The sequence below is a fragment of the Cyanistes caeruleus genome, chromosome 1, assembly GCF_971803275.1.
Source record: "Cyanistes caeruleus chromosome 1, bCyaCae1.hap1.1, whole genome shotgun sequence".
Lineage (NCBI taxonomy): Eukaryota > Metazoa > Chordata > Aves > Passeriformes > Paridae > Cyanistes > Cyanistes caeruleus.
In genome coordinates, this window is record NC_141701.1 from 53,556,305 (window position 1) to 53,565,640 (window position 9,336).

The following is a 9,336-nucleotide window of genomic DNA, read 5'->3' on the forward strand; positions in this document are numbered from 1 at the left end:
TTTGCATTCCTGCCCTCGTGGAATCTGCAGGAACCATGGGTTAAGCTCTGCATCATTTGGCTTTTTTTATTACTGCTTGCCCACTTCTTCCATCAGTTTGTCCCAGCTGGAAGCTGCTTCTGTTGCGCCAAATCTCTGAATGTTCTTGTTGCAAATGTGTTTTCTTAAAAAGTGTCATTGAGAGTTTTTTGGGTTTTTTTTTCTGTGAATGGGGTGCAGGGAAGGGTAAGGAGCAGGATTGCATTGTTTGTTAAGGAATGCACTTCTTTGCAATAGAGAAGAAATTCTTGTCCTGCTGAAGAGCCCTGTGTGGAGGCTGTCTGGAACAGTGCTGTCTGAGGCAGTCGTTTCTAACCCTGCCAGGTAGTGAGATACTGGACCTTAGAACTGACATTCTAATCTATAAGGAATGTTTGAATGCTTTGGGGAAGATTGATTGCTAACCTTTCTCTGACTTTATCCCTGAATGCTCATGATAGCTGAGCTGATTTCTTAGGCGAAGAGAAACAAAATAGTAAATTGGTGAAAATAGATATACATCCTTTTTTTTTTTCCCCTCCCCCCCCCCCCCCAAGGATAAACAATAGGCTTGCTGGCACATTTGAAAGTATTTAGGAATATTTACAGGCTCTCTCTGGTCATTACCGTTAAGCCATGTCCATGCACATACAGAACTGGGTGCAAACTTGTCCCCTTGATTCTCTCTTAGTTATTAGTTGCTGTTCCGTGATCACCTTCCAGAAGTGCTAAATGGCTGTGTTGTGCTCTCAGGAACAACGGCAGGTCATTTGTCAAACAGCAGGAAGCATGAGGAATATTTGCTTTTCAGTCCTGTAAATGTCATGACCTATGTTTTTATCAGTAGGGGGCTTTCTTGCTGCACCAATTCTTGCCTGTCATTGTGTACTCGTGCATCTTCCATCCAACAGCTCTGTCTCCTTTTGGGTGAGCTTTGAAAAGTCTTTGTGCTTTGGGGTAACCCCAATGCAGACCTCGTGTACTGATGCACAGGAAGGAAGTATACTCAGTGTACCCTAAATCTCATAAGCATGTTTTTTCAGACCTAGCTGATGATGGGATCCAAGTGATCCTTCTGTGCAGTGGGTTCAGATGAAGTCTGGCTTTTGATTACATCCTTGCTTTTTAGATAAAGGCTGTTGCACATAATTTAATTACACATACCTGTCTTTCCCTGCACTGTGTTGCCTGCTTGCCAACCAGTACAGTTACAGCTTTTCTCCTACACTAGCCCCAAATGAGTCAATCATTTCAATCCCTGGAAAGAGGCAGACTTACTGAGTTGTCTGAGACCTGTTGAGGCCTTTTAGAACATGGAAAAGTCCCTTGTGAGGATGTGTTGAACTTAGAGAGGCTTGCCATCCAAAAACTGTTCTGTGTGTTTTGTTGGGATATTCAAGTTTAAAGTTTCTAGAGTATGCTGACTGAAAATGTTGGTAGGATTTTTTTTTTTTTATAGTTAATATATTGTTTGCCAGCTTGTCCTCAGTAATCAGAAATGTAAATTACCTTTTGAGCCACCTCTGATTGCATTGTTGGGCTGGCAAAAGCCCCGTTGGGCACACTTGCACCAGCAAAAAAAAGAGTGGTTTTCTTGGTACAGCTCTGGGGAATAAACAGAAGCTGCACCACTAAGTTCATCCTCCAAAACCAACATGAGACCTGCATTGCCTCTTCCCAGCAAACTGATGTGTAGGCGTTTCAATGAAGTATTTAGTGCCACAGGCATGCAGTGGAGGGGCCTACTGATGTTTCCTTGAAATTGTCATTGGCATTAAATGTGTGTCAGGGATGCTGATGCTGTTTTTGTAACCACCTAGTATAATTCTCTGCTTTAGAAAGGGAAGATCAAGGGCCATTTTGTGTCACAAACTCTCCTGGCTCTTACTCCTGCCTTGCTGGTGTCTCTTCTGAGACACCACAGACTGAACACGAGCAACCCGGGTATTGCTAGTGTTGCTTTCTTGCTATAAAAGAGCTTACCTTTTAATGCTGATTAATGATAAAAAAAACAAAACTGAAACATAGATATACTTCCCCTTCCCTCTGACAGGTGTGTGATTTACTGCCAGAGATGATGCTATTTTCTTTGCTATATTGCTGCTGCTGCTGCTGCTGCTGCTGCTGCTACTGTTTTAAGTGGTTTGGTGTGTGAGCTTTCTGAAACAACATGGTGTGTGTAGGATCTCGTGGGGGACAAAGATGTCTCTTTTCTTCTTCCTTTCTCTCCTTGGTTTGTGCTTGTCTGTCTGCTGTGGTAGGCTTACTGATAAATTAAATATGTCCTTATTAGACATAATTTTGAGGAGGTTTGCATGTCCGTAGTTTGTAAGCAACTAAGGTGCCTCATGTTCAGGTCTGAGCAGATAGGAATCCCCTTGCACTCAAGAGGGCCTGATCCAAAGCCTGCTGAAGTTGGTAGGAAGAGTCTTGCCAACTTCAGGGGGCTTTGCATCAGGCCTTACACTCCTTTGTTGTGCCTCACTTAAAATGGTGCTTTTTTAGTTGTCTGTCTCTTTTTCTGTTTTTTTTTTTTTTTTTTTTTTCTTTGTATGGTGCTGTGTATAACTTGAATATATTATGCACATATCCTACCCAATGGGTAGAACAAACAAACATACAAAAACAAATAGATGTTAATACTGTAAGATAGTGTACAGATGATACCAATTTTAACACAAGAAAATGGCATAGACTTTGTGAATGCCAATCTGTGCTTGGTCCTTTTTTTGTAAGAAAGCTTGGAAATCAATGCATACAAATGACAAAAAGTCTATGTATTTTATTTTCCTATTAAATATCAATATAATATCATAAGGGAAAAAGGAAAAACAAATCCTTTTTGACAAGCCTGTGTATAGCAATTAGTTGTTTGATGCATCTTTGCTGTGAAGATTTCTTTTTTTTTTTTTCAAATGTGTCACTTTAAAAAAAAAAAGGAAAAAACCACAAAACAAACAAAACCTCCACAGCTTTAACCTTGCAACTAGATGCTTCTCGTATTGGTTGTTGCCTTGCTATTGCTGAGTTGGACCAGTATTAGTTACTACTTCTCCAGCAGATACGTTATTTATTACTATCCTTGACTACCATGTTTTTTTCTTTAACTTAGAAATGGCCTAAAACTTTTCAAACCTTTTTAATCACATCCTAGATTTGAAGTGAAGCTCAGACAAGTGGGAGCTGACCCAAACCATCCCTGCAAAGTCAAAACTAGGCCAAGGAGAGTTCTGTGATAACAGCCAGCCTTTGCTCTGTGCCCACGACTGGGGCACCATGCTGCCGCTACAGACTGTCCTTGGGCTTGGGGTGTGGATGGACTCGCTGGTCACCTGTGCCTCTTGCAGGGTGGACAAGAATGGCCACAGTTGGTAGTGAGCTGAATGCAGGGTTTCTGAGTGGGACCTATGAGTTGGTAGCTGTTCTGCTTCTGTGTTGGCTTCTGATGGCAATGGCTTAACCCAGGTTCATATTTAAGATTACAGAGAAATGCTTAGACCTGTTCAAACCCAGCCCGGGAAGTGGTGTGGGAAGTAATTTGACACTTCAGCTTCCTGCCAGGCTCCCTTGGCAGTTTGGTTCTCCCCTGACATCTCCCTGTGTTTGGTGCTCCATTCCCGTGCCCCTGCACGCTCTTCGGTAAAGCAAATACCTCAGGAAAACTCAACATGAAGTTCTAGTGTAGGGACTAGCAGATGCTGTACTTATTTTTCTAAACTGTTTGTTCTAACTATCCCAGGACAGTAGGTGATATAAAAGTTTATTGGTCTGAGACAGATTTGTCCTCTCACAGATGGATACCAACTAATCTTTCATAGATACTCCTGTCTGTATGTAGCTTTTTTATACTTGCCAGGCTTTAACCACAGATGTAAGGTAGCAGGGTGTTGGGAGATGTTTGAGATGGCGTTTTGGTTTGGTTTTTCAGATGATTAGCAGAACGCTGTGCTAAAACTCAGGGGGCCTTACCCGGGGCCAGTGAAGTCAGTGGTGCGGCTTCCTCTGGTTTGAGTGGGCTTTCAACCCGGTCCGTCACGCTGGAGGATGGTGCCTTGGGGCACAGTCCTTCACTGCTTCTCTGTCAACTTGAAGCATCTACACCTTTGTCTGTAAATATCTTTTTAAAAGCCCTCACAGGAGTCCTGTATCTGAATGTTGATCATGGTTCTTTCGGTTTTTTTGTTTGTTTGTTTGTCTCAAAGAAGTGTGTTAAGTTTTTTATGGCCAGTTCTGCATCATCATGCCCTTACAGGTAGCTTGTATCATCACATCCTTCTGATGTAATGTTCTGTCAGTAAGCATGTACCATAGGTAAACATGCATATTTCATGGTTGTCACTTGGTAACTCATTTATTGTTTGTCAGGGTGTGGAGTAATTGTTTTGGAAGTGTGCCTTGCCTGGCCACCTTCACGTTTCTGTTTGCACTGCAGTACCACTTCTGTGCATGAAGGAAGAAAAGCAAACAAAAAACCCCAGGCCTTCCCTAGAAAGACTGTACAGAGTAAACCTCCTGCTGGAGGAATCTAGAGTAGGATTTATCATAACAAAACATGCATATTGAGTGGACCAAACACGAGCATGTCTCCTTTTAGAGGCACTAATTTGCTTTGAAGCTGCAGTGGAAAGAGCAGACTATCTGTTAAGTGTATTCACAGCTGTGTTCACGCTTTTTCATTTACCACAAAGCACAGCAGGCAGCCAAGATTTTAAAAGGACTGTGAGCAGAAGTTACAAGAGCCTCAGGCATCATAGACCTGGACAGCAAAATTAATAATAATAATAATAATGATGATAATAATGATAATTTTTTTAAAAATCACTTTAATATTCTTTAAAAAAAGCTTTTCTACTCAGAATATAATGACTACATAAGCGTCAATAGGGGTTTTATCTTTGTATAACTCTCAACTGCCCAATGCTGCTGTGCTCAGAGCATTTCATGATGGTATGTACATTAGTCAGGCTGTTACACTCAAAATTAACCATCAAATGCCTGTTTTTAGAGTGTTACCCTTTCTTTGTTGTTTCTCAATAGTTAATTTACAGTGTAAAATGCTTTATTGCTGTATGGATTTTAGTTTTTTTTTTGTATTTCCAACATTGTGGCTTTCAAGATCACTTTTTCAACACATCTGTTATTTTTGTCCTTTTTCTTTCAAGCTATTCTGAAATATGTACAGCACTATCAACAATATTTAATCTTTCTTTTAAAATTTATTGTTGTAAAACAAAGCTATTAAAAACAGTAAGTCTTTTTACAACTGTATTGGAATTTCTCAATAGCTGTTCATGTGATGCTATGACAAACCTGGCTTGCTTTATTTTTTTTTTTATTTTTTTTATTTTCTGTTTAACACAATTAATTTGTTGCTTATTTTCCACCGTAACTCCCAGTTATATACAGAAAAATATTTCAACTGTTGTGTATCTGACTCTTTTAATTGAGCAAATGGTGATGTCCTAGTTTTTAGACCTAAGGTCTGTTTATTGCAATACTTTTAAAGGAAGATGTTGCTCTAAGTGCTGTTGTTAGTTTTAAATACAGATTTTATGCTTGTTCTTAATATGCTGTGGTTAAACCACGGCACAAAATTATTAAAAATTATTAAATGCATTTGTCTCCTGTTGGATTTATTTTCACTTTGAAGTGGAAAAAAAAAAAAAAAAAGCATGGAACACAAGAGTGGCCTTGGTAAAATAAGTCCTTGTCTTTTTCCCGTGCTGTTTTGCTGCTGGAAACCAGGTAGCAGATGATTGTTGAGGAATCCGAGAGGACTCAATCCTTGGAGCATTATGTGAGGGCCCAGGGAAGTGGATGTCTGATGAGGGTTTAAGATCAGCATTCTGACCCTCACACACTGGTGATTAATGCCAGGATGGTTCTGGGCATTTCTGCCCTGCCTCTGCCATAGAGGATGGGCAGTAGCAGGAGACAGCCTGTCACACACCAGAATTAAGTCTAGGCACTTATTCTAAGCCAGCTCGTGATTTCAGTTCCTTTAAGATAACAACCCCACCTCAATCTCATTTAAAGCCCTGCTGTTGGTGACGGCCTCTGGCACAGCAGTGCTGACTGACCAGCGGGGGGATAAGCAATGCCCCCAAAGCATTGAGTTGCAAACATTTTTTAAAAAAATGAAGATGGAAAATACGGCTTGTGGGAGGGAAATTCATAACCCAATTTAAGGAAGCTAGGACTGTTTTGGCCAGTGCTTACAAGAGTTGTGGTCCAGTAGTGGGGTGAAGAGAGGGATGATGCTGTTAGTAAGAAACCAGGTGAAAGGGTCCTGTGAAACACTCAAAGGCTTGGCTTTGGTGATACAGATCTTAGCAAGGTAGATCAAATTATCCCTGGCTGGCACCTGCTGCTTTGCCATACCAAAGCTTAACAAAACTGGGAAAGAGCAGGTAATTTCTGTTTGTAAGTGTATAAAGTGATGCTTTATTTAGCATGATTATTAATAACACAGTTATCTTGGTTTATATTTTATACCTGTGGTTGATGGAGTTTGATGTCTGTGTTGCTGTGATGTGATGCTGAGTTTGATGCTACAAACCTGGGGCTTTCTTGCAGGTCTTTTCCAGGAAGAGCCATGGCCCATCCCACTCTGACACCCTGCTATGGAGCTGCCTTTACATTCCACTCGGAGAGGAACCATGGGGGCTCCCCTTCCTGCTGTTCTTTTCAAATGCCTTAGTTCCTTAAATGTTACAGTACTTATTTTTGGGTAAAAAGAAACCATTTTTTTTTTTCCTATAACCACCCTGAATTTGCTCTCCTCCATCTACAGCATTTTAATTCTTCTTTAGTATTTAAAAAATTGCTAGTCCCTTAGTCCTTAGAAGTACTCTAAATCTCCAAGCTTCTGCTCCTCCTCTACTGTCTGAACCCTGAACTCCCTGGAAACTGCATTTTTTGAGCCTGCTTTGATCTTTTCCTTAATCTGGTTTTAATTGTATTTATATTTGGTTTATAATATGCCATTCTGTTTGATTGTGTTTTAATATCACTGCCAATGGTTGCAACTCAGCTGTAAACGGGATATCTCATCTCAGTAGGGTTACTTTTTTCTGCTGAAAGATTAATATAGTGGCTGCTGCAGTCCTGTGAAACCTCTAGGTCTGGCTTCCAGGCTCCCAGCAGTATTGTGTCTCATTACAAACACCCTGTTTTTAACATCCCAAACCCTTTTTTTCCAAAGACCCCTCTGTAATGAGACTTCGTTACTTAGACAAAAATTAATTAGGCTTCTCTCATTATCACTGTTTTGATCGGTTGTGCTTTAAGTGAGTTCTAATTAAAATGCACATTTTAAAACCCTTACTGCTGAATCCTCTTCTAATAGCTTGCTTCTACTGTGGCGATGCCCTGCTTTTTGTGCAGTTTGCATTGTGCTGCTTTTGCAGAACTCTAGCATTGACTAAGCAAACTAAAAACTTGCATGATTTTTTTTTCACTTGTTTTCTACATTTTTTTCCAAACTGGCTTCCAAATGATTGCTCCTGAGAGCCTGAGAAACACTGAATTCTTTACACGTGGTAAAACTGATGAGCTGATTTTCTCAGTGTCCTGTATAGTCAGTAACCCTATTTGTCCCTAGAATGTTCCAAAACATAAAGGGGAAGCTATATGCTGCAGTTGTTACTATTTAACTGCAAATTTCTGCTTGACTTAGGTGTTCCAAGTTGCCTCAAATACATTATTTATTTTGGCAGGACTGCACGATCCATCCCAGGGATGCCTGCCACATGCTAAGCCAGCGGATGCTCTGCTATGGCTGGGGGAGGACATTTGAAGGCTGGCTCTCCTTTAAAAAGGGGCTAATCTGTAAATCAGATAAAATACTTTGTATCCTTTAATGGTTTCCGCTATGAAGTGTGTTGCAGAACAGCAGCAGAAAGGTGTAAAAGTATTTTAAAGATGAGGAAACACACATGAAGGGAGTACATGCCGGGTCTCCGCGCAGCCTGTGGCAATACTGGGAATAACCTTTCCCTCGCCATCATTCCCAGTCCCTCTGTTTGCAAGGTACCCTTTCCCTCTGCTCACTTCCAACACATCCCACTGTCTTGTACAGAGCTATTCTCTGTTTGGCAGAGCTTTGAGCAAGCAGCCAGGACTTAGCCACCCCTTGTTCAGAGAAAGAGGACATCTTTTTCATGGAGGCCAAAATGCCACCCTTGAGCCCCCGTCAGTGCCAACACCAGATCATTCCAGCTTAATTTAACATTTGCAGACATTATAGTGATTGACAGTTGAGTTGAGTGGAAAATTCCAGTTTAATCCTGCTCTGTGTGCCACAGACATGGGCTCAGACAGCTTGACCTACATTTAACCCTGGGCAGCAAGAAATTCTTAGGGGAAAAGAAAAAAGTCGTTTTCATCTCAAAGCAGTGAGAACATTCCCACTTATTACATGTCCCTGTGTATATGCATACACGTGTAATTGTGTTACAGTGCTGTGAATATTTCATGAGCTGAGCCAAGTTTGCCCTGGTTGGCTTTACTTGGTGAAGACATAAAAGTCAAATATAAAAGCACAAGGTTGCTTGCATAGCCATTCAGCAGGGTTTATGGCAACAGCAAAAGGGATAGGAGCTAGTCCTTTCCTGACAATGGGGTTAGGATTATAAGTGTTGTAAAATTTGCTTATGCTGCAAACTTTATATCTCTTGAGGGAGAAGTTGATGAGCTGGTAACTTCAACTAATGTGTTGTCAGGAAAAGCCTAACAGGTAAGGCTTGACTGAGGGACTGCAGAGTCAGTCTGGTTTCTTTGACCCCCCTCCTTCTGCAGATCAAAGCTACTGATAGCGACTGTATTTGTTTGGGGAAGTTACTGGTGCAGTACTGGGTGTCACAGCTTTTCAGTGAGAGGTGCATTGGCAAACATGAAAAGCCCTGTGGCTGAGTGATAATTGCATTAACTACTCAGCATGCAAGCCCTCTCACCTTCTTCAGTCATGCCGTATATCATACCTATAGATAATATGCATGCTATCTCCAGCTATATGCTAAGGCAAACAGGCACGTTACTATAAAATTGTGCTCTGTCAGGGAAATGGCATCAGGTGCACTAAAATCGCCATCTGACAGTGACACAAAAGTAAAGTGCCTGTCTGCAGTAAAACTGTACTCTACAGTAAACCATGCAGCTGTAGCTTGAGTGCTACTTGTGCACTGGCACTTCTTTTTGAAGGAGATTGTCTGTATGTGGGTACATACTTCTGCAGAGGTGTGAGGGCTAGTGCACAGTAATCCAGGAATAGAAAATACACAGTTAGTACATTAGGCAGAGCTTTGAGTACTCCTGGTA